This window comes from Schistocerca serialis, chromosome 3 (assembly GCF_023864345.2).
Source record: "Schistocerca serialis cubense isolate TAMUIC-IGC-003099 chromosome 3, iqSchSeri2.2, whole genome shotgun sequence".
Lineage (NCBI taxonomy): Eukaryota > Metazoa > Arthropoda > Insecta > Orthoptera > Acrididae > Schistocerca > Schistocerca serialis.
In genome coordinates, this window is record NC_064640.1 from 907326626 (window position 1) to 907351563 (window position 24938).

Consider the following 24938-nt stretch of genomic DNA (forward strand, 5'->3'; position numbering starts at 1 on the left):
ACACGATGGCATCTACCAGCAGGACAATGCAACGTGTGACATATCTCGCAGTGTACGTACGATGTTTGAAGAGCACCAGGATGGGGTTATCGTACTGCGGTGGTAGTTGGAAATTTGTGGTACGATCCTATGGGACCCAAATGCTGAGGTCACCGGTCCCCAGGCTTACACACTACTTAATCTAACTTAAGCTAACTTGCGCTAAGGGCAGCACACACACCCATGCCCGAGAGAGTATTCGAACCTCCGAAGGGGGGAGCCGCGCGAACCGTGGCAAGGTGCCTCATACCGCGCGGCTGCCCCGCGCGGCTCCCCCGCGCATCTATCGTACTGCCTGGCCACAAAATTCCAAGGATTTAAACCCAATCTAGAATCTGTTTTATCACCTCGATCTGGCTGTTCTAGCATGGACCCTAAATCGAAAAAACTAGCGCAGGTGGCCACGCCATGGCTTCACATCCCTGACAGTAACTTCCAGAACCTCACTGACACCAGTATTGGTTAAATACAGTCTTGGTTGCAATTTTAGTTTTTTATTTTTCAACGTGTTTCGCCTTATTTACTCATCTTCAGGTTATCTTTACCTAGATGCCTAAATAAGGCGAAACGCGTAGTTGAAAAATAAAAATTAAAATTGCAACCAAGACTATTTTTAAGCAATACTGTTAAGCATTGGTTTTCTGTATGCCACATATGGATTGGAAGAATTTCTCACTAACAACCTTCCTGCACGTCTTGCAGCAATGTACAAGAAAGGTTGGTTATTCAGAATGTTGACAGGTCGTCATATTAATGTGACTTCACAGTGTATATCCTTGCGTATATAATTTAGTTGGCGTACCTACTTTCTGTGGTATTGCGGAATTGCGAATGATTTGTATATCCAGAGATGAAGTATATCGTGCCACTTTGACGTTTGTTGCATTCAATATTCATGGTGTTGATATTTTTTTGGTCACTAGTCTATTACTGATAAAACTAGATGAGTATTAGTGGTTAATCCATTACGATATCACGGTTTGTAAATTATGAGTAGGGCAAGACATAAAAATAATAGTAGATACCATCAGCCGCAGTTATTGTTAGCTTGAACATCATACTATTTCCCACTTTATACCTAAATATTTGGACACACCTGATACTTAAAAACAGTTAAAATACGATTTGCATTAACGATAGTATGGAAATAAATAAGGATGACCGTACCTTCATTCATCTTAACTAATCTGTCTATAGCGGCATTGAGACAAATGTCGTTTCTTAAACTGTCCTATGTATTTTAGTGAGTTCGGGAGCCTTGGAAGAAAGGTGAGGATTTGAAACAAACGTCTAAAAAATGAGAAGAGTATTACGGTAATTGGAGAGTTCTAAGCAAACGTCACTCCTCATTAGGTATGCTTCCGGACGTACACTTCATTTAATTGGACGTAAACCTCACTGTACCGTTATTCTTCGTTTCTGGGAAGTGTTGTAATCACAGCTCTGTATCTTATTATTTGTAAACTGAACGTAAAATAAAAAATCAAAGGTGTGCAAATTTTCTGCAGAGAAGACTACATTCATTGGGTTGTACATAATTTGCTCGAGCGCCTCATATTCGCGAGCAATGAAGAGATGATAGGTCTAGAAGAAAAATAGATTTTGCCGGTTGCTTTACAACATTTTCCTTCCTTCTAGGATTCAACGTTTGAACTACGCAACAGTACGCGTTTCTTACTAATATGTTTCATGTGGGACCACCATCCCTATGTTTTTGTTAAAGAATTTTGATCTCAAAAAATGTGTGACAGAACTGTTGGATACGAAACCAAGCGACATTTAACACTCCAATGCTGGCAGCCCTAAATCCATCTGTGACATTCATCCACTCAAATTAACAATACTTCAAAAATATCACGTATGGATGAGCTCCAGAATCGTATAAGGTACTATATTTAAACTTAATGATTTTATTGGAGAATTACTTCATAAACATACAACGCTTGGAAAAATATAATGTTCAGGAAATGTTTTACGTAGTATGTACGACATAAAAAGTCTTGAAAAGGAACTTACGACTAAACATATAACAAATAAGAGACGTTTTCATGCTTCTTCTGGAGGAGCACCCAGTTCACATCCTTCACGGGAAACAATATCACAGTATTGGAGACACAGATGTTGTCCGCACGGTTTACACGAGTAATTCGTCAGTCGTCTTGTACTAGTTGTGAGGCGGGGTTTGCAACGCCTCCTTCTTGCGTGATTTGTGTCGGCATTGTCCGCTCTCTCACCAACAAGACTTAAACGTCGGCGATTTTGCGGCAGAATTTCAATAATGCGTGTAGTCAAGGTCCAAGGTAGACTGGAAAACAGGCTTCGTTTCACCAATTTGTCTTTCAGGAGTTCCCATCCGAGCTGACGAAGAAACAGCCGTCAGCGGAGACTTTCCTTGCCATTTCCCATATAAATTATCTGGAAATTTATACCAGCAACATTCAGTATCGAGTAAAATACGACCATGGACCATCGTCGTGTTCCCCTCTGAACGTTGTAGCCAGAACACAATTTGTCAACCATATAAACTCCAATTTTGTGTGTGATATAGTAAGTTATCATAACAGGTTTTCTTTTATCTCCTGCGTTTTCGTCAATTTCAGCGTCATAATGCATACTTGAGATCAATAAAACATTTTTTGTTGTTTTTATTTTGTAGGACGTAAGAAACGATCGTAACTTCTTTTCTGTAAGCAAATATGGTAGAATTTGCAGCGCTAGTTTTCATGTCCTTCATTTCTTTCGAGTTCTGCCAATTATTATTTTTTTTCGGTGTTCTAACATATGACAGCCGGTGCTCCTTTGACAAATCACGGAGCAGATTTACGTCTCTGAGCCAGTTGTCAGCACAGACATTGCGTCCTGAATTAGTGAGAGGGCCACCAAATGTTCAACCACGTCACTGGTTTCATCACTAAGCTCAAAAGGGCCATCTGACTGACTGCCAGTATAGATCTCCATGTTGCAGATGTAAAACAGTTTGGAGTCAACTGTATCAAATATTTTTATTCTATATTTTGTCGGATTCGGCGGTATATATTGGCTAAAAGATCAATTTACTCTGAAGGCCTTGAGTTTCTCGTCGATGGTGACGTTTTGGCCTAAAACGTAACAAGATTGACAGTTCTTCATAAACTTTTGAAATAAATCTCGAATTGGCGCCAGGCGGTCCACTGCTCTGCGCTCACTACGTGATTGTCTATCATCAACTCGCAGAGTTTGTAACAGAAAACGAAACCTGTACTCACTCATCATCAACCGAAATATCTCTATTCCGAACACCTTGGAATCCGACAAATCTTGAAGACTTTTTCCTCCCGCCTTGTGCATTCCAGCTGTGTATAGAAGTCCAATGAAGGCTTTTATCTCGACTATGTCTGTTGGGTGAGCGTTTCGTTCTCGTTGGTAACTGCTTCGGATAATTTCAATGTAATGAATGGTTCGTGTACTTTACAGTCATTTCCAGCATTGCCTGGCCAAATAAGTATTCCCATGTTTTTGAAATACCTTCAGTACTTTTTGCTTTCCCAGTGACACCAGGAAAACTTATACAGAGATGTCCTGTTTTTGGGGTTTCCTGCGGTTTGTGTATGGTGGCTTTTTCCAGTCGAATGATTCGATTGTATTCTTTACTCTCTTCCTATAACAATGATACACATCGCCATCTACCTCAGGTGAACTTAACGTCTGTTTCAGTCTGTTGAGTCTCTGAGTCGTCTCTTTCTTCTATGCTTTCTGAGGCATCGGTATCGATCTGTTCGTCTGCCAGATCGAGAACAGGAGCCCTGTGTGCAGCATGTTGTTTCTCGTCATCGCTGTCATCAAACAGACCTGTAAACAATGTTAACATTCTATAGTTGCAAAACAAAATAAGTATAAAACGAGTAGTTGAGACCATTGTAAAGGAATGAGGAAGACTAGAACGTAAATGCTGGAGCTAGATCGAAGAGATCCAGTACCAGTTTCTATTATGTAAGCGCATACTAATAATTTCCACTTCACATACAGAATGCTTGAATGTAAAACACAAAGAGATATTACACTGAGGAAAATTCAGTGAATCAAGAATATTTATCGGGGATGCTGGCATGTTATCGGTGCGATTCGTCGCTCCTCTGTAGCTAAGTTGTTGCTCTTGCGGAAGTAAACACACTATTGCCTGTTGTTAACGCTTGAGTCAGGGGGATAGACGAGAGGGGGTAAATAACACCGCAGGCGTTGAGACGGAGGAACAGAAACACTACTTAATGGATCCGTGCGATCCCCATTGCCAGCATCTGAGTGTTAATTAAAATGATACAAGTGTAAAAACGGAAGATTCCATAGGACGATTCAGCGGTTTCTTGTTTTTAAATTGAAGCTCCAGGCTATCGTAGTAGAGTTTTGAAAGAATTAGTTTGAAATTATCGCAGAAAGCAGACGTTACTTCATTGATAGTGATTTCTTTGAGGCTGAGTTATTTCAATACGACTCATATTACCGTATCACTTCTGCTTTCTCGTGGTACATTTTTACACGTCACATTTCTGGAGAATATACTGCTCTAAATTTGTAATTTTTCATTCTCTGTTCTGTCTAATGTTGACGCTGCCCTTTCACATACATGTGTGTGAAACCTTATGGGATTTAACTGCTAAGGTCATCAGTCCCTAGAAGCTGCCCTTTGTTTTACTTCATTTCCCATGTACCGTATGTGACACCTGTGCCTACAATTATCACTCAGGCAATATACGAAAATTTGTGAAAAACCTGGTGCTATCAGAAGTAATTTGCTATCTGCTATGTCGAATTCCTTTTTAGTTGTAACTTATAATACCATATAGGACAGCTACCCGTCGAAGACATTCACTGATATTTCCTTCCACAGGCTGTTTCGCCTCTTAATTCAGGTTATACGGTATTATCGAGCATAACATTTCAGCATACTATAACGATTCACTGAACAGTATTTCCAGTAACATCAAAGGCAAGTATGGCAAATACTATTGCTGCCAAGGGCTCACGCGGTCGAATGGAATCCGACGTCGCAAATGGTGGCTGCACAATGCCAGCACATACCGGCAGCAAACGTGGGTCGTGGCCGTTATTGCTCCCGAGAACATCAAAGGAGGTCAAGGGGCCGCTGCACTAGCTGATATTCAGTTACTTCGCGTCTCAGGAGCACTGCGACACACTAATACTGTCACGTATCAGCCCTGTACCCCACTCCCCCTACACAGGACCTTCTACAAACATTATTGCTCAGAGTGCAGCTTTATCGTATGAGTTATAGAGCCACTCCGCTACATGTAAATGGTACTGCATCCATAATAAACATGAACTAGGGGACTTCATTTACGCTTCGTTCATCACACAAAGACGCACTATATTATAAGGGACTGTCAAGAGTGCCAAGAATTTGTTATTGACGATTTATATGTAATTGAATTCAAGAATAATATAATAATTCCAATCCCAAAGAAATCAGGTGTTGACACATGTAAAAATTACTGAACTATCATTTTAATAAGCCACTGCTGCAAAATGTAAAAATTACTGAACTATCATTTTAATAAGCCACTGCTGCAAAATACTAACACGAATTCTTTACAGACTAATGGAAAAACTGGTAGAAGCCGACCTCGGGGAAGGTCAGTTTGGATTCCGTAGAAATGTTGGAACACGTGAGGCAATACTGACCCTACGACTTATCTCAGAAAATAGGTTAAGGAAAGGCCAACCTACGTTTAAAGCATTTGTAGACTTAGAGAAAGCTTTTGACAATGTTGACTGGAATACTCTCTTTCAAATTCTGAAGGTGGCAGGGGTAAAATCAGTTAGCGAAAGGCTATTTACAATTTGTACAGAAACCAGATGGCAGTTATAAGAGTCGAGGGGCATGAAAGGGAAGCATGTGGTTGGGAAGGGAGTGAGACAGGGTTGTAGCCTCTTCACGATGTTATTCAATCTGTATATTGAGCAAGCAGTAAAGGAAACAAAAGAAAAATTTGGAGTAGGACTTAAAATCCACGGAGAAGAAATAAGAACTTTGAGGTTCGCCGATGACACTGTAATTCTGTCAAAGACAGTAAAGGACCTGGAAGAGCAGCTGAACGGAATAGACATGACCTTGAAAGGAGGATATAAGATGAACATCAACAAAAGCAAAACGAGAATAATGGAATGTAGTCGAATTAAATCGGGTGATGCTGCGGGAATTAGATTAGGAAATGAGACACTTAAAGTAGTAAATGAGTATTGCTGTTTGGGGACCAAAATAACTGATGATGGTAGAAGTAGAGAGGATATAAAATGTAGACTGGCAATGGCAAGGAAAGTATTTCTGAAGAAGAGAAATTTGTTAACATCGAGTAAAGATTTAAGTGTCAGGAAATAATTTCTGAAAGTATTTGTATGAAGTGTAGCCATGTTTGGAAGTGAAACATTGACGATAAATAGTTTAGACAAGAAGAGAAAAGAAGCTTTAGAAATGTGGTGCTACAGAAGAATGCTAAAGATTAGATGGGTAGATCACATAACTAATGAGGAGGTGTTGAACAGAATTGGAGAGAAGAGAAATTTGTGGCACAACTTGACTAGAAGAAGGGATCGGTTAGTAGGGCATATTCTGAGGCATCAAGGGATCACCAGTTTAGTATTGGAGGGCAGCGTGGAGGGTAAAAATCGCAGATGGAGACCAAGAGACGAATACACTAAACATATCCAGAAGGATGTAGGTTGCAGTAGGTACTGGGAGATGAAGAAGCTTGCTCAGGATAGCGTAGCATTGAGAGCTGCATCCAACCAGTCTCTGGACTGAAGACCACAACAACAACAACATGTAATTGAATTTGAATGATGACTGCCGTTTTCCTTTAAATGTCTGCTTTCTACCATAACAGAAGGCACTGGCTAAACAGTTTGATGGATTTAATGGGAGTGACATGCTTGAGTCTTTCACCTACTTACAGTTTAGTATCGGTTTTTCCAATGGGGCACTTTCACCCGTCCTACGTACGTTTTTCATGCAGTCTGTACACAAGACTTCCGTAGTATTACACGGATCTTCATTCACCCTTTGTGAGATAATCTATATCAAGTGCTCATTCTCCACCCCATAACGCAATGGCACTTCTTTCAAATGAAATCGACTTATCCTCTTCACGCACCAGGCGCACATTATTCCACCAAATCCTTTGATTTTGTTTCATCTCTAGCTTGAGATAGTGCACACACAACTCATTCACAGCAATACGACAGGAATGTATTTATTTTTTAATTCTCCCATCATAGACGAAAGATTTCTGACTCACTTGGACCGGTATTCAACTGTAATGTGACAATCATCAAGCTCAAACTTTTCTGATAGTTAAAACTGCGCTTTATTCTTTTTTCTAATATACTAGTGCTATCAGTAGCTTAATATACCTTAAATCGCTGATCATCCGTAATAATAGTGTGAAATTCCTTCTTTCTGCAACTGGGTTTGATATTCTGAGTCGTTTGTCACGCGCATCACCCCCGATAGATGTACGGCCATGACAGATTCATTGATTCATTTCAGACAAGTTAAAAATGAAGGAACAGATTACACACAAACACTCCTCAACTTAGAATAACTTTCGGTTGGCTTAAGAAGTACGGAACAAAATAATGAGTGTTAATCATATTGTATATATTTCATCCTAATGCACACCGCCGTACAAACAAAACTACTCTATCGAATTGACTTTTCTCTTGCGTTGTTACTCCAGATATACGTACGGACCTAAACAAAATTTCACCCATATCGGCATTATTTATATGCCAAGCGCAAAAAAATATTCACACTCCTTCTTAGCACTACTCAGTGTGACTTGCGGCCGGCCGACGTCATAAACTTATGGATAAGCGATTAGGCTTCTATGTCCTGGCAAATTTGAGATGATTACATACGAAGAACCAGCTTAGTTTTAGAGAAGTTGGAAAGGACTGCATCGTGAGGAGTTCAAACTTCCATTTGCCTGGAACTAATCCCTACGAAACCAACAGTGAAGCGCCAAAGAAACTACTATAGGCATGCGTATTCAAATGCAAAGATATGTAAACAGTTCAGCCACTGACCACAAGAGAAATTAGGGGACGATGACATATTTTTTGCACGCGTTCTGTTTAGCGACGAAGCATCATTCACCAACAGTGGTAACGTAAACCGGCATAATATGCACTATTGGGCAACGGAAAGTCCACGATGGCTTCAACAAATGGAACATCAGCGACCTTGGCGGGTTAATGTATGATGCGGCATTAAGAGACGAAGGATAATTGGCCCCCATTTTATCGATGGCAATCTAAATGGTGCAATCTATGCTGATTTCCTACGTAATGTTCTACCGATGTTACTACAAGATGTTTCACTGTATGACAGAATGGCGATGTACTTCCAACATGATGCATGTCCGTCACATAGCTCGCGTGCGGTTGAAGCGGTATTGAATAGCATATTTCATGACAGGTGGATTGGTCGTCGAAGCACCATACCACGGCCCGCACGGTCACCGGATCTGACGTCCCCGGATTTCTTTCTGTGGGGAAAGTTGAAGGATGTTTGCTGTCGTGATCCACCGACAACGCCTGACAACATGCGTCAGCGCATTGTCAATGCATGCGCCTACATTACGGAAGACGAACTACTCGCTGTTGAGAGGAATGTCGTTACACGTATTGCCAAATGCATTGAGGTTGACGGACATCATTTTGAGCATTTATTGCATTAATGTGGTATTTACAGGTAATCACGCTGTAACATCATGCGTTCTCAGAAATTATATGTTCACAAAGGTACATGTATCACATTGGAACAACCGAAATAAAATGTTCAAACGTACCTACGTTCTGTATTTTAATTTAAAAAACCTACCTGTTACCAACTGTTCGTCTAAAATTGTGAGCCATATGTTTATGAGTATTACAGCGCCATCTATCACAAAGCGAAAAAAGTGGTCCAAGTAAAACATTCATATTTCTTTACGTTCTACACGAATATGTAATAAAAATGGGGGTTCCTATTTGAAAAAAAAAAAAATGCAGTTGATATCAGTCCATCTAGCGGACCAACCATAGCACCATCTGGTTTCTCCCTTCAAGCTAGACAAGTTTCGTTCTTTGTAGTTTTTTCGTTTGTATAAGACTACAAGTGTCTGGCGCAGTTGCTAGATCGATTACCGCTGCTCCAATGGCACGTTATCAACACGTAAGTGAGTTCGAACGTGTGTTATAGTCGGCGCATGAGCGTTGGGACACAGCATATCCGAAGTAGCGATGAAGTGGGGAATTTACCGTATGACCATTTCACGAGTGTTCCCTGAATATCAGGAATCAAGTAAAAAAATCAAATATCCGACATCGCTGCAGCAGGAGAAAAATCATGCAAGAAAGGTTCAAATGGTTCAAGTGGCTCTGAGCACTATGCGACTTAACTTCTGAGGTCATCAGTCGCCTAGAACTTAGAACTAATTAAACGTAACTAACCTACGGACATCACACACATCCATACCCGAGGCAGGATTCGAACCTGTGACGGTAGCGGTCGCTCGGCTCCAGACTGTAGCGCCTAGAACCGCTCGGCCACTCCGGCCGGCCATGCAAGAAGGGGACCAGCGACAACTAAAGAGAATCGTTCAACATAACAGATATGCAACCCCTCTTCAAATTGCTGCAGATGTCAATGCTGGGTCATCAATACTATTCTGAGTATTCAACGAAATATCATCGACATGGGCTTCCGGAACTGAAGGCCCACTCGTGTACCGTTGATGACTGCACGACACAAAGCTTTACGCCTCGCCTTGGCCCATCAACACCGACTTGGACTGTTGATGACTGGAAACATGTTTCCTAGTCGGATGAGTCTCATTTCAAATTTTATCGAGCGGATGGACGTGTACGAGTATGGAGATAACCGTATGAATCCATGGACCCTGTATGTCAGCTGGAGACTGGTCAAGCTGGTGGAGACTCTGTAATGGTGTGGGGCGTGTGCAGTTGGACTGATATGAGACCCCTGCTACGTCTACGTATGACTGTGACAGACGGCACGTACTTGGGCAATTCTAACAGGACAATGCGACACCCCACACTAGCAATATTGTTACAGAGTGGTCCAGAAACAGTCTTCTGAGTTTAAACACTTCCGCTGGCCCCCAAACTCCCCAGACATGAACATTATTGAGTGTATCTGAGATGCCTTGCAACATGCTGTTCTGAAGAGATCCCCCCCCCCCTTTCGTACCCTTACGGATTTATAGATAGCCGTGAAGGATTCATGATGCCAGTTCCCTCCAACACTACTTCAGACATTAGTCGAGTCCCAGCCGCGTTGTGCTGCGGCACTTCTGCGTGTTGAGATGGACCCTACACGATATTAGGCAGGTGTACCAGTTTCTTTGGCTCTTCAATGTAAATCAAGAGGGTCAGATGCCGTTTTGAACCCTGCCCCTCACGAATGCGGAACTACTGTGCTAATCACTGCGCCACCACGTCAATATGAAATGTAAGATGGATTGCGGAAAGTCCGAACAAGAGAAGAGCTCCAATGTCTGTGGCGATCCTAGTTACTTTGAAATTCTCGAAAAGCAACGGGCTTGTAGCACGACCATAACACGCGATAATACGAACTGAACCCATTAGCAAATTTCGTCTGTAATTATCAAAGGAAAATTTGGCGTTAACTTACCGCAGACAAGATAGACAAAGATGTGGAACAAGCTCGGATAGGACATAAATGGACGATTATTGGCCACCTCCTTTTCAAAGGAACCATCCCAGAATTTGCATCAATCGATTTAGGAAAAGCAAAGAGATCACACATAAGCCAAACCGAACCTGAAGTCCATGTTTCAGTAATGTGGGTTCCGCCCGGTTGGTCGTGCGGTCTTACGCACGGCTTTCCGGATGATGATGATTATTATTATTATTAGTGTTTTAGGGCGCACAACATCGAGGTTATCAGCGCCCGACTGCTTTCCTGGCGGGAAGGAGCGCCTGGTCCCCGGCACGAAATCCGCCAGGCGGATTTGTGTCGAGTCCGGTGAACCGGCCAGTCTGTGGATGGTTTTTAGGCGGTTTTCCATCTGCCTCGGCGAATGCGGGCTGGTTCCCCTTATTCCGCCTCAGTTACACTATGTCGGCGACTGCTGCGCAAACAAGTTCTCCACGTTCGTGTACACCACCATTACTCTACCACGCAAACATTGGGGCTATACTCGTCTGGTGTAAGACGTTCCCTTGGGGGCCCACCGGGGGCCGAACCGCACAATAACCCTGGGTTCGGTGTGGGGTGGCGGAGGGGTGAAGTGGACTGCGGTAGTCGTCGTGGCGTTGTGGACCACTGCGGCTGCGGCAGGGTCGGAGACTCTCCGTCGTATCTAGGTCCCCGGTTAACATACAATACAATACAATACAGTGCCCGCATCTCGTGGTCGTGCGGTAGCGTTCTCGCTTCCCACGCCCGAGTTCCCGGGTTCGATTCCTGGCGGGGGCAGAGATTTTCTCTGCTTCGTGATGACTGGGTGTTGTGTGATCTCCTTAGGTTGGTTAGGTTTAAGTAGTTCTAAGTTCTAGGGGATTGATGACCATAGATGTTAAGTCCCATAGTGCTCAGAACCATTTTTGAATACAATACAATGTGGGTTCTATACCTTAGTTGCTGCTCCAGGTCGCCCGGACACTCTTATCAACAAGTGGGTGCATTAGCTAAGATACTGGATAGTTCTTGAGAGTAGTGGAGTTTACACGCTCGTCTGCTCATTCTCTTTTGGGTAACACATCTGAACCTGATTTGATTTCAAGTTCTGACGTAACAGAATAAATAGGAAGCTAGGTCTGGGGTTTAGAAAGTCTTAGAAATTTGAGAACAAAAGCAAGTGACAATGTTGTGTTTTAACTGAGGGGCTGCATGACTGAGTTTCATCCCATGTGGCACATTGCCTTGAGCAAGTCTTTCAATCGGACTCTATTCCGGCGATTTACGTGCCCATCGTGTCATAAGCGTAATTCAATTGCGAATGGGATCGGTGAATGTAATAGTAGTATAGTAATAGTAGGTGATAATGATGATGATGATTGTGGTGGTGGTGGTGGTATAGAGAAGAGAAAGAGTGAAACACTTTACAAGTACGTAGCCCAGTTCTCTCGAATAACACTACTGAAGTCGTCGACAATACGCAACGAGACACTGCAGGAATTGGTGTTGAGTTGGCTGATTTAAAATTTTTTCAACTAACTCTCCGCGCCTTGCTGACATAATGCTGGCGATGAAAACATGTTCTATCGTCAACGTCTAGAACGGCTATCTGTTTTTCTTTTGTTACTATTTCAAATCTGTTCAATACACACCAACCGTTGACCAGAGCCTCATGCAGTAAGAGTAACTGTCCACGCAGTTGCCATAAGTTACTGACTGTGATAAGGAAATCAGTTATTCATGGCATATTTGTGTATTCATGACAATCGTATTTACTTTTCAGAGCAAATCATTCTTCACAATATACTGATCGTAATCTGCATTGCGCAACAAAGTTAAGGAATCTCTTTTTCGAAACCCCGTAACTGTCTCCCATTGCAACGTAGAAGTTTGAAATATAACTCAATGGTGTCAACAACATTCCTCTATAATGGTGCAAAAGCGTGGCGGCCCGTGACGTCACTCACGGGCTCGCCGACACTTCAAACGGCAATGTGGTGACACATACGAAGAAGTTCACGTGACGTATAATACGAGTATAAAGAATCATAAAAGAAGATTGTATACATGGAAGAATCCTGGAGATACTAGAAAGTATCAGATAGATTATATAATGGTAAGACAGAGATTTAGGAACCAGGTTTTAAATTGTAAGACATTTCCAGGGGCAGATGTGGACTCTGACCACAATCTATTGGTTATGAACTGTAGATTAAAACTGAAGAAACTACAGAAAGGTGGGAATTTAAGGAGATGGAACCTGGATAAACTGACTAAACCAGAGGTTGTTCAGAGTTTCAGGGAGAGCATAAGGGAACAATTGACAGGAATGGGGGAAAGTAATACAGTAGAAGAAGAATGGGTAGCTCTGAGGGATGAAGTAGTGAAGGCAGCAGAGGATCAAGTAGGTAAAAGGACGAGGGCTAGTAGAAATCATTGGGTAACAGAAGAAATATTGAATTTAATTGATGAAAGGGAAAATATAAAACCGCAGTAAATGAAGCAGGCAAAAAGGAATACAAACGTCTCAAAAATGAGGTCGACAAGAAGTGCAAAATGGCTAAGCAGGGATGGCTAGAGGACAAATGTAAGGATGTAGTGGCTTATCTCACTAGGGATAAGATAGATACTGCCTACAGAAAAATTAAACAGACCTTTGGAGAAAAGAGAGCCACTTGTAAGAATAGCAAGAGCTCAGATGGAAACCCAGTTCTAAGCAAAGAAGGGAAAACAGGAAGGTGGAAGGAGTATATAGAGGGTGTATACAAGGGCGATGTTCTTGAGGACAATATTATATAAATGGAAGAGAATGTAGATGAAGATGAAATACGAGATATGATACTGCGTGAAGAGTTAGACAGAGAAGTGAAAGACCTGAGTCGAAACAAAGCCCCGGGAGTAGACAACATTCCATCGGAACTACTGACGGCCTTGGGAGAGACAGTCCTCACAAAACGCTACCATCTGGTGAGCAAGATGTATGAGACAGGCGAAATACCCTCATACTTCAAGAAGAGTATAATAATTCCAATCCCAAAGAAAGCAGGTGATGACAGATGTGAAAATGACCGATCTATCAGTTTAATAAGTCACAGCTGCAAAATACTAACGCGAATTATTTACAGACGAATGGAAAAACTGGTAGAAGCCGACCTCGGGGAAGATCAGTTTGGATTCCGTAGAAATGTTGGAACACGTGAGGCAATACTGACCCTACGACTTACCTTAGAAAATAGATTAAGGAAAGGCAAACCTACTTTTCTAGCATTTGTAGACTTAGAGAAGGCTTTTGACGATGTTGACTGGAATACTCTCTTTCAAATTCTAAGGGTGGCAGGGGTAAAATACAGGGAACGAATGGCTACTTACAATTTGTACAGAAACCAGATGGCAGTTATAAGAGTCGAGGGGCATGAAAAGGAAGCAGTGGTTGGGAAGGGAGTGGGACAGGGTTGTAGCCTCTCCCCAATGTTATTCAATCTGTATATTGGGCAAGCACTAAAGGAAACAAAAGAAAAATTCGGAGTAGGTATTAAAATCGATGGAGAAGAAATTAAAACTTTGAGGTTTGCCGATGACATTGTAATTCTATCAGAGACAGCAAATGACTTGAAAAAGCAGTTGAACGGAATGGACAGTGTCTTGAAAGGAGGATATAAGATGAATGTCGTCGAATTAAGTTGGGTGTTGCTGAGGGAATTAGATTAGGAAATGAGACACTTACAGTAATAAAGGAGTTTTGCTATTTGGTAGCAAAATAACTGGAGATGGTCGAAGTAAAGAAGATGTAAAATGTAGACTGGCAATGGCAAGGAAAGCGTTTCTGAAGAAGAGAAATTTGTTAACATCGAGTATAGATTAAAGTGTCAGGAAGTCGTTTCTGAATGTATTTGTATGGTGTGTAGCCATGAATGGAAGTGAAACATTAACGATAAATAGTTTGGACAAGAAGAGCTTCTGAAATGTGGTGCTACAGAAGAATGCTGAAGATTAGATGGGTAGATCACATAACTAATGAGGAGGAATTGAATAGAATTGGGGAGAAGAGGAGTTTGTGGCACAACGTTACAAGAAGAAGGGACCGGTTGGTAGGACATGTTCTGAGGCATCAAGGGATCACAAATTTAGCACTGGAGGGCAGCGTGGAGGGTAAAAATCGTAGACGGAGACCAAGAGATGAATACACTAAACAGATTCAAAAGGATGTAGGTTGCAGTACGTACTGGGAGATGAAGAAGCTTGCACAGGATAGAGTAGCATTGAGAGCTGCATCATACCAGTCTCAGGACTGAAGACCACAACGACGACAACAACAACACTGATGTCATACTGGCACGCAATTTTGAACACAATTCTCTCTAAAGCCATCGTAGATGTGTCACATGATGTGAAAGTCATCAAACCGCCTATTACCACACTTCATTCCTTTTCTTTTCTGACTGCTTCGCGATGGAGGTCAGAACAGCGACGCCCAGTGTAGATAACATGTGGTTCTCTTATTGGTGGCAGGCGAAAATATTTCAGACATATCGCCGCTCAGAATCGACACGAAAATGCCTTAAGAGGTGACATAAAGGACGTCAGTAAAACTACCCATTGCCTTGGGACGTTGATTCCCACACATTTCGGCTTCGTAAACACCAGTCAGGACTGCTATGAGCAACGGAATGACGCTCTTGACATGGTGACACTGATATGAAACTTCCTGGCAGATTAAAACTATGTGCCGGACCGAGACTCGAACTCGGGACCTTTGCCTTTCGTGGAAGTAAAGCTGTGAGGACGGGGCGTGAGTCGTGCTTGGGTAGCTCAGTTGATAGAGCACTTGCCCGCGAAAGGCAAAGGTCCCGAGTTCGAGTCTCGGTCCCGCACACAGTTTTAACCTGCGAGGAATTCTCATATCAGCCCACACTCCGCTGCAGAGTGAAAATCTCATTCTGAAGGTGACACTGCTTACACCCCCTGGACGCTTCAAACCTTCTCTATGATAAAGTGGGCCAGTAACAAAATTGTACATCGTCACACTCCTTTGGGGTGCAGTGCGATCACAATTTTTGCTCTGGTGCGTCCGTCCGCCTTTGTTGAACGCTTTAAAAATGTACCTGTACAGAGACAATCTGTGGTGTCCTAGTCGCTTGCAGTCAGTCAACCCCTTGACACCTCTCTGATTCGTCATGCATACTAGCCGCCAAGTGGCGGTACAGCTGCAGCGTAGCCCGACTGTAAGCACCTACGAATCCGTCACAGATTGTCTCCAGTACAGATACGTTTCTAAAGTGCCCAGTGAAGGCGGGCATATGGCACCGATGGTGTTGTTGAACTAGGTTGGCCCTTGGGCCCTTGATCGTTCAATTCATGCATGTGACAATGTCGCACGTCTCTACCCCCCACCCCCATCCCCCCGGTTATAGCTTAACAGTACGGGGGCTGAAAATGCATAACCATCCTTTACAGCTTCCCTAATGTATCCACCCTGTATACCAGAGCAAAAATTGTGGTCGCACTGCACCCCAAAGGGGTGCAATCATGTTCAGTGGGCTTGCTGTTGCTGGCCCATGATGTTCTTAGAGAAGGGTTGAAGCGACCCGGGAGTGGGGGTGGGGGGTGGGGGGTGGGGGGAGGTTCAGCAGTGTCAAAGACTGTCAAGAATGTCGTGCGGGTACTCATCACACTGCAAATTGTCGTTTCCTACCGCGAAATACCGGGTGATCAAAAAGTCAGTATAAATTTGCAAATTTAATAAACCGCGGAATAATGTAGATAGAGCGCTAAAAATTGACACACATGCTTGGAATGACATGGGGTTTTATTAGGAAGCAAAATGCAGTATGGCGCTCCACCCCATATTGCTAGACTCGTGAAAGATTTCTTGCCCGCGTCGTTTGGTGATGATCGTGGGCCCGGGTACCCGGGTTCGATTCCCGGCGGGGTCAGGGATTTTCTCTGCCTCGTGATGACTGGGTGATGTGTGATGTCCTTAGGTTAGTTAGGTTTAAGTAGTTCTAAGTTATAGGGGACTGATGACCATAAATGTTAAGTCCCATAGTGCTCAGAGCCATTTGAACCATTTTTGATGATCGTGTGCTCAGCCGCCACTTTCGTCATGCTTGGCCTCCCAGGTCCCCAGACCTCAGTCCGTGCGATTATTGGCTCTGCGGTTACCTGTCGCAAGTGTATAGTGATCGACCGACATCTCTAGGGATGCTGAAAGACAACATCCGACGCCAATGCCACACCATAACTCCGGACATGCTTTACAGTGCTGTTCACAACATTATTCCTCGACTACAGCTATTGTTGAGGGATGATGGTGGACATATTGAGCATTTCCTGTAAAGAACATCATCTTTGCTTTGTCTTACTTTGTTATGCTAATTATTGCTATTCTGATCAGATTCGTGTGTCGGACATTTTTTGAACGTTAGTAATTTTTTGGTTCCAATAAAACCCCATGTAATTCCAAGCATGTGTGTCAATTTGTATCTCTATATCTACATTATTCCGTGATTTATTCAGTTTTCAAATTTATACTAACTTTTTGATCACCCGGTATCTTTCGTGAATGGATTGACATACAAATTGATACATTACTGACAAACTGCGAATAACCTCGGAACATGGAGTGTACAGTCATTGAATGAGTCAAACCACCACATTCTTTTAGAAATATTCTCGGTACTGGAGATTAGGAATCCGCAGAGGTACCGGACTCCGTGGTAGTCGGTTCCAGTTGTGATGGTGAGCAAAGTTTTCAGCACCGTAATTTTGGCAGTAAAGCGAGGAGATACTTGAATTCTAAGGTCTGACTGGTATTCCTTGAGGCGAATATCTGATCTCCTATTCCGTAGTTGAGGTGATGGAATTACTGACAAGGTCTTAATATGCTAAGTTCCTGAGTCTAATCCTGTCAAACTTGAAACAACGGTTCTTGTTTATGAGGTTTTCCAACAACCATATTTCCGTGGACTCCTTAATGAGACTGCACCATAAAAGTAGAGAGTGATGCAGATCTTTTTGCGTCGTATTTCCACAATAATCTCTCCTTAGAGGACTGAGAGAGAGACTGGTTTCAAATGAACCTAGAATACTTTGAACTAGAATCTAGCAATTTTTGCTGTGTAATTTGCTGGTAAGATTAAAATTGCATTTGGTGCCATACCTCATTGACAGTTACTGTTTTATGCAGTACATCACTTTTCGGAAAAATGGTCCTATAACTATTCGAAATATAATTTTTTGTATGTTTATTTATTCGTTCACTGTATTAAAGTTTCTCAGTAAAAACAATAAGCCAATACAAATCAAATCTACATTCACGTTAATTATAAATATTTTAGCGGCCTCTTTTTTACGCAGAATCTCAATTGAAATTAGTAATATTGGTCATATTACTTTTCCTTTAGTTCTGTTTATTTTTATTATTAATACTGTAACATTTTCATGGCTTTTTACACACTACTTGATATGTAGTCTGAGACGCACTTTCCAGCAGCATTCACGCGAGTTTTCATGGAGTTTGCCATTAACGTTTTCAAACGATTCTCAGCCGCTAATATAGACGAGAAGTAACAATTCATTATCGTACTCGACAGCTCCTGACGATTCTCTTTTGTCTAATAAAGTGGGTACCAGTGGTTGGAAGTTGACCCTGATACGAAACATGTAGTACTCAGAAGACTCGTTTCGTAAAACGTTTGGTAACTATTGTTGTAGTAGTTGACATCCTCACGTATCCATCGCGACTAGACAGTAGTATAACATTTTGAGACAGCTCGTCTCCTCTACCTTTTTTTAAAAAAGAATGAAGGCCACCATAAGCTGTAAAACGCCACAGAAGTTCAAACATGTTCAAATGTGTGTGAAATCGTATGGGACTTGGCTGATAAGGTCATCAGTTCCTAAGCTTACACACTACTTAACTTAAATTATCTTAAGGACAAACACACACATCCATGCCCGAGGGAGGACTCGCACCTCCGCCGGGACCAGCCGCACAGTCCATGACTGCAGCCACAGAAGTGTCTGTCATTATACCTATAACATACTTTGCATCTACAGCATATATTAAGTTTTTCGCTTCATGAAGAGGGGCCTTCCGTATATTCCCATTACTGAATCAATAATGTGCATTAAAAAAAATCATGCATTCTGTGAATAATCTGCTGATTTAAAGGATTACATAGAAACTTAAATGATGTACCACTCCCCCTGCTATGCCATCAGGACGGAGCGCTCCTTTTACATTTCACAATTGATTTGAGGTGCCTCTGTATCCTCTCTGTTACATGGCTGCTGTATTGGTTTCAAGACCTTCGAGCTCGTATTTCAGTTATTTGCGATATTCAGTGTCACCCTCTTCGTCATAACCTTGCACAAGAACTTTATGGAGAAATTCAGAGGACCAGGTCCATCGTATTCTTATTCGGATTTTCGTTTCTCCATAAACCTAAGATAAGCTGCTTTCAGGAGAGGAACAAGTTCTTTCTCGTACTCGTGTAGGTCTCCTATCAGGTCCATTTGCCTTTACCCTCTTTATAGGTTTTTGTTGATTTTCTCTCTCGCGTTCACTTACGTAGTTATTTGTCATTTTAGTTGAAATTCTCTGTACGGGGTGTCCCATTTATCTAGACCATCATTAATAACTTTTATGTCGAAAAGGAGACTAAAAGAAATATATAAAGTAAAGGTTTAGCTGCGAAGAAGGACATCAACCCGTATCATTGCCTTTATTGTAGCTTTGTTCGTTACGAAGATATGAATAGCAATAAATCTTTCTTAACTGCCACCCTGTACTTTTCATTCAGTAATCCACTTTCTCTCATCATGAACTACTCAAAACGTGTAAAATTCACGTAAACAAGATGTTATTAAAATCTTAGCACAGAACTGAATGACTCTCCTCTACCAGCACACATATAAAGTAGCCGAGGTAACGTAACTATTCCCTTGCTGAAGTTGACGGTAAACAAATGGAAACACCTGGAAAATCGATACCGGTCATTCATTCAACCATCTGCAGTTGAAAGTTTGTTTATGTACTATGATAACCAAGAGAGGACAGAAGCGCTACTCGTCCACAGAGAATGTAAGTTACTAGAACAGTAACTGCAGTAATGTTAAATGCAGTAAAGTACTGTAGTACATTTAACCATTACTGTCCTGCTAACTTACTGACAGCGTTCAGTGTATGCTGCATTTTCTGAAATATGCTTTTTGAGCAACGTAAGTATCCAAATTTTAGTCATTTTCCAAAGATATTCATTTGAGCACATGGTGCAAGAACGGTGATATTGAGATGATTTTGTACCAGAATGGTTAGAAATTGTAGCGTGGTTTCCTATTACAGGTCTAACTTGGAAGGTCTACATTCATTATGTTGCAAAGATCTTCAGAATAGCATTGTAGAATTCTACGGCTGTAATCGGTTGAACCTTTTGAAAGAAGGGATTACAATTATTACGACCATGATACTGCAGCATAACAACTTTGTATAAAGGCGAATGAATGAGCGAAGCGCTCTGAAGAGTAAATGTTGCGTAAAACCGGCCATGGTTTGCTATAAATATCTCATAAACTTTATTTACGACTTTTTGCGACGTTTTCAAGACTTCTTTTATGTGTTTCCGGCTTTCACGGCCATGCTGTTGGAATATATTTTAGTCTCTAACAGTTGTAAATATATAGCTACATTTTTATTAACTTCATGCCAACTATAAATGGAGGAGCAAGGAGAAATGTGTTCAAACGCTGAGAAAATTTTCTTACCAAAAGAAAAAAAAACCATACAGCCGAAGTAAACAACTTCATTCCTTGACAGCATTCTGGTCATGAATATTTTAATCTCCTCAGAAATCTAGAACAGTCTGGCATTTCAGATGTAAAAGTTTGCAATTCATTAATTATGTTATTTGACGAACCGCTTCTTTTGTCTCAAACTAGCTGCTAATTAATGAACTTTAGGGACCCAATTCCAACCACATCAGTTCAACTATTGGCTCGTTAGAGATTAAAATATTTTCAGGAAAATAAGTACGAGAAAACGTTACAGTAAACTATAACTGCAATATTAATTAACAGATGTTTTTAAGCGTTCAGTATTCTTTCTTTAATTTAAGATAAACTTGGCTACCTGGAAGTTTTTGGTGTGGCGTTTCTGATGTAGTTTCCGTCAAGAGAAGTGGATACAGACAGGTGATGCTGTACGTTTAGTCTCCATTTCACAATTAGCTTACGATGTTAATACAGGTGGTCATTGTAGCTAACGTTGCCACATTCGCACTAGCCTACACTCTGGTTTGGAATTACTCCCACTGCTACAGCTTAACACAACTAACTTCTATTTTCAGGCCATCTCAGGAATTTAACCTTTAACCTCCCAAAATACTCTTCACAAAGATGTGACTTATAAATGTATGGATAGGACAGAGTCCTCTGTTGTTACACGTCGCAAGACATCTCTAGGCTCCCAATTGTCACAGCCTACGAAGTTTACTCTTATTCATCAACGTGGAGTTAACTTAGTGGTTTGAAAACTTTCCTCTCCGTCTCCCCCATCAAGTCGTCTGGTAAAACTAGAAACCGTACATTCAATCTGCAGAGATCCTGAAACTTACTTTGTGATATAATGATTGATACATTAACGTACGTAAGATAAGGAATCGTTCAGATTCACGAAAAAACTTGAGGTAAGGACTTAGCATGGTTACTAAAAGGTGCCCAATCAAAAATGGAATACGGTGATTACACTGGTGTCCAAAATTAAAGCAACAAATAGAAACTGTGCAAGGTTGCGTTTATTTTGGCGCGAAACAATATAAACAGATAATAGTAAAGGACTGGCCGGGGTGGCCGAGCGGTTCTAGGCGCTTCAGTCTGGAACCACATGACCGCTACGGTCGCAGGTTCGAATCTGCCTCGGGCATGGATGTGTGTGATGTCCTTAGGCTAGTTAGGTTTAAGTAGTTCTAAGTTCTAGGGGACTGATGACCTCAGAAGTTACATCCCATAGTGCTCAGAGACATTTGAACCATTTTTGATAGTAAAGGAGAAATGATGCAGAACGTGAACAACTGCAACATTCATAACGGTAGACAAAAACGTTCTTTGTTTTTTCCAACTTAACGTATTTGCACATACATTCCGACAAGTGGTTAATGTGCTCAGTATAGGGTGTGACCACTTCTTGCAGCAAACAGTACAGATCTGAAAACGGCCGGCCGCTGTGGCCGAGCGGTTCTAGGCGCTGCAGTCCGGATCCCCTCTGCTGCTACGGTCGCAGTGTCGAATTCTGCCGCAGGCATGGATGTGTGTGATGTCCTTAGGTTAGTTAGCTTTAAGTAGTTCTAAGTCTAGTGGACTGATGACCTCAGATGTTAAGTCCCATAGTGCTTAGAGCGATTTTTTTGAAGATCTGAAAACGACGGGGCACACTGTTAATGATGTCATCAATCTCAGGTTAAGCTGTAACGCCCATTATTCATCCAGAGCTGCTAGCAGGTCTTGGAGAGTGGTTGCGAATGCTGACGTGGTGCAGCCCATGTCCCAAGTGCAGCCCAGCCATGCGCTTTGGAATTCAGATCGGTAGAGCAGGCAGACCACGCCATGCGTGCAATATCTTCCGTTTCCAAAAAAACATCAGGCACTTGTACTCTACAAAGTCGAGCATTATCGTCAATCAGTACGAAATGTGGGCCCACAGCATTTCGTGAAAACCGCACATGAGGTCCGAAGATCTCATCAGAATACCTGACACCAGTTAAACCTTGCCGATTCACCCGTACCTTTTCATGAAGAGGTTTTGGAGTTGTCAACATAATCTGTACCCACACCATTAAGAATCTTCCTCGATGTCGGTCTCTTTCTAGGATGTCTGGGCCCCGAAATCGTATTCCACGTTCCATCCAGATGCATATCCGTCGCGAATCACTCTTCTGACGAAATCGGGATTCATCTGTGAAAAGTACATTGGCCCACTGTTCAACCATCCAGGTGGCATGTTAACTACTCCACTCTAAGCCTTCCCTTGTGTGAAGACGCGTCAAAAGTACACATATAGCAGGTTCCCGACTATAAAGGCCACTCTGCCGAAGCTTTCTGTACATGGCTTACCTCGATACAACACGTCCAATCGATGCTGTGATGTCAGATGTCAGCTTCCATGCGGTACTAAGGCGGACCGTCGTGCTCGTACAGCCAAATAACGGTCCTCTCTTTCTGGTGTCATACGTGGTCAGCCATGTCCTTGTTTTCAGGGTACAGTTTCGGTCTCCATAAACCGTCGCCGCTTCCCGAGAAACAACAGAACGATTTACGTTAAGCCATCGGACCACATCAGTTTGCGACTGTCCTGCTTCCATTTTTCCTATGGCCCTCCTTCGCAGAGAGTCTGGTAGGCGTATTCTCTGTGCCATACTGCAGCGTCTTGACTGTGTATACCTCGATTGTTGATGTGAAACTACCCGGCAAACACTACCCTGTTTAATAGGTGTCCTGACATCACCGTTGGTGTGGTTGTCAATTGACTGGAATGTCATCTTCCGTGCAGAGCACGATCGTGCAGACATCTGGTTCAAATGGCTCTGAGCACTATGGGACTTAACATCTGAGGTCATCAGTCCCCTAGAACTTAGAACTACTTAAACCTAACTAACCTAAGAACATCACACACATCCATGCCCGAGGCAGGACTCGGACCTGCGACCGTAGCAGTCGCGCGGTTCCGGACTGAGCGCCTAGAACCGCTAGACCACCGCGGCCGGCCAGACATCTGGAAACAGTTCGTATTCTTATATCGTGAATTAGACTCAGGACGGCGAAATAGCGGTTTGTTGCTTCAATTTTGGACACCAGTGTATTTTAGTGCTACTCCCACCGACGTAGAACATCTCGTGCATACCAATATCGTTCTTGTAGAATCCTACATTTTATTCTAAGTTCAAACCATGACGATCCTGGAAGGACTTAGAAAAAATCACATTCGTGAATCACAGCTTGCTTTAGTCATACGCGACACTCTGCAAACAATAACTGCATGTGTAGAGATAGAGTCCGAATTCATGTATTTCAGTAAGGAGTTCCACACTATAAAACTAATGTCGACAACTAGAGAAGATACGATCATATGGAGTATATCTGCAAATATGTGGATGGCTCGAGGATTATTCGACTAATAGAATCGAGCACTTTATGTTGGATGGTGAAAGTGTGACAGAAACGAAAGAAAATCGGGTTTGCTAGAAGGAGGGCAATGATTTAAAGCGGCAGACATTACCCAGAGTGAGCCTCAAGAGGTATAGCAAGGCGACCACTGTGCCCTTCGGATACTTCTCGCTTTTAAGACAAGATAACTGTAGCTGTTGTAGAAAGGAATCAGTCTTTTCGACATAAACCCTACATGTTGCTTCCCGCTTTGTGTGAGCTCCACAAGCCTAATATTGTGACACAACTGGCATTTATTTCCAGGACCTCATTATGAATACGGGTTGCTAATACTAATCCTGTTAGTCCACCAATTGTGAATAGAAAAATAAATCCTAAAGCTCATAATAGTGGTGGATTGAATTTGAATTTAGTTCCATATAGTGTAGCTAATCATCTGAATACCTGAGAATCACGTGGCCATACCTAACGTGACACAATTATATGAATGCACAGAACCGTTTTCTTCCTTATAACTGGAACGCTGTGTGCCATACACTAACGTGACAGCAAAAAAAATGTTCAAATGTGTGTGAAATCTTATGGGACTTAACTGCTAAGGTCATCAGTCACTAAGCTTACACCCTACTTAACCTAAATTAGCCTAAGGACTCCCACGCTCGAGGGAGGACTCGAACCTCCGCTGGGACCAGCCGCACAGTCCATGATTGCAGCGCCTGAGACCGCTCGGCTAATCCCGTGCGGATACGTGACAGCAGTTATGGTATATCTCCTAATACGCTGTCGTAACTCATTTGCCCGGCTTAGTGCACAAACTCGACGTGACATGGACTCAACAATTAGTTTGTAGTTCTCTGCAGAAATATTGAGCCATGTTGCGTCTTTAGCCATCCATAATTGCAAAACATGTTTCCGGTGCAGGACATTGTACACGAACTGATCTCTTCATTATGTCCCATAAATGTTCGATGGGTTCAAGTCGGGCGATCTGGATGGCCAAACCGTTCGTTCAAACTGTCGAGAATCTTCTTCAAACCGATCA